Source organism: Sinocyclocheilus anshuiensis, unplaced genomic scaffold, assembly GCF_001515605.1.
Source record: "Sinocyclocheilus anshuiensis isolate Anshui unplaced genomic scaffold, SAMN03320099.WGS_v1.1 scaffold1103, whole genome shotgun sequence".
Classification (NCBI taxonomy): Eukaryota; Metazoa; Chordata; class Actinopteri; order Cypriniformes; family Cyprinidae; genus Sinocyclocheilus; species Sinocyclocheilus anshuiensis.
In genome coordinates this window covers 135,263-137,517 of record NW_015544179.1, presented here as the reverse complement: position 1 = coordinate 137,517, position 2,255 = coordinate 135,263, and positions in this window count along the sequence as shown.

Sequence of the window (2,255 nt, the reverse complement as noted above, 5' to 3'; positions counted from 1 at the left end):
AGACACTGCGTCCTCTAGGTTTCTTGCCATGCTGCGAACGCAAGCTTCAGACGAAGAATTGGATGATGTGTTCTCTCGGCGCCTATTTATACTTTAGTCGCACCGGTAGTGACGTCATGGCTGTCGCCGGCCAACATGTTGTTGGTGTTTTTTCAATGTATGCTTCAGACACGGGTCACGACGAGGCGTTCCCCATAGCGACCCCTAGAGGACGCAGTGTCTCGTTCCCTACTCGGAACCATGGTTACATAAGTAACCTGAGACGTTTATATCAAGCTTTAATCAAATAAACTTTTGTTACAAGATGCATTGTTCAATGGTGTTGCAGTATTATATATGATTATATATGATTTACAACATATTAAATAATATACGGAAATAATATACGTTTTGGAAAACTATAACAAAATATTTGTGTTAGTGTCAACAATTTTATGTGAAAAATATGAGATTTGGTTCTTGAATTTAAGCTATACTGTACATTTTTAAATGCAACAGATTTGGAAAGAAAACAAGGTTTAATATTTACAACTACAGCCATGGTATGGATATTAAACATGTATAAAAATATACAATAAAACAAACATTTCGTTATTGGATATAAACATTGTACATTTTAGTTGACGTTGATTCTGAAAAAAAAAATGCTTTAATATTTAAAACAACAGTCAGGATAAAAATATTTAATATACATAAAAAAATGCAAACTTTAACAAAACAATGGACTAAGGTACAATCGCACCAGAAAGAATGATGCATAATATAAAGAGACAATAGGAGAAATATAACATGTCCAGTATTAAATAACTTTAAATTATGAAATAATTGTATAATAATTATTTTAGCCCTAAATATTTGTCTGGCACTGGGCAAAAAGTTTTTTTAATTAATTAATTTATTATTATTATTATTATTATTATTATTATAGTTTGCTTGGCTCTGTTTTGTTTTCTTTTACTGTTTGTTTTGTTTTTCCTTTTTTTTTTGCTTTCTTTTGTTTTGTTTTGCTTTTCTTTTAAGTTTATATATATATATATATATATATATATATATATATATATTATAATTATTATATATTCTTATATATATATAATGGTGACCAAACAGTATGGGACTGAATCAATGACATGCTGAAACTAAACACATAATCACTTTAAAAGCAGTGTTGGGCCGAGAGCCCATAGGGAGGCCAGCCATGGGGGACCCTATATGCCATGCAAAATCTATTGGAAAATGAGTCAGGGTGGACTTTTAACACAGCTTGTCTAATGAAGAGGTCCCCATGAAATGGGAAGAATGGGTCTGTGCGCTCAATATTGACATGCCCCATGGTGCTCTCTGAAGCTCAGGCTTTCGCTATCAATCAAAGTGGAGTGGAAACCCGTAATGTTCCCTCGATGTGATTTTGGAAATTCTGTGTACATCCAAATGTCCGTGGCTAGAATCCATTTAATGGAAAACAGGGGATCGGATGGCAGATAAAACATATTACTGGAAATTTGAGCAAGTCAAAAGTTTTAAAATGAAATTTCATTAATGAAATAGCATGTAAATGTACTTAATGTAAACCATCTTGTTAATTTCTTCCTTTGCATCCATGTTCTAAATGACACGGACAGGGAATACAATCAATTCACCAATAAGATTGATACGACTGTCAAATGTTAATGGGAACAGTGTGATCATACACCATATACCAATCTGAGATTACAGATTTGCCCTCTTTATTCATTATATTACTTGAGGCTTTGGGTTCTAAACTCTCTTTCTTAGACTACAAAACCAGAATCCTGTCATATTATCATGTGTTTAAATTATGCAAAACACAGTAGTAGCTTCAAATTTAACATACAAGAATGACCTCTAACCCAAACCATGTCAGTGTCTTTAGCTGGTCCAGATTTCTCTGATGTGCAGATACAGTATTTATTTATTATTTATTTTATGTATTTTTTATTTTTTTTGTTAAAGCACCATAAGGATTACATAAGTTAAGATGTATTGTGTACAATAATACACATAATGCCACATGTACTGTTTAATGTCTTAACTCTAGTAAAATAACTCTCTTATGCTCAGAACCAGACGAGTCCTCTGCTCAGTCTGACGTGCATTGCAGCCTGGAATTAAACCACACCTTGCTGGTTTCATCTGGCCAGAGGAGATTTGTCCCCCCCAACTGAGCCTGGTTTTGTTCCCAATGTTTTTTTGTTTCACATTTCTGTCACCGATGGAGTTTTGGTTCTTTACCACTG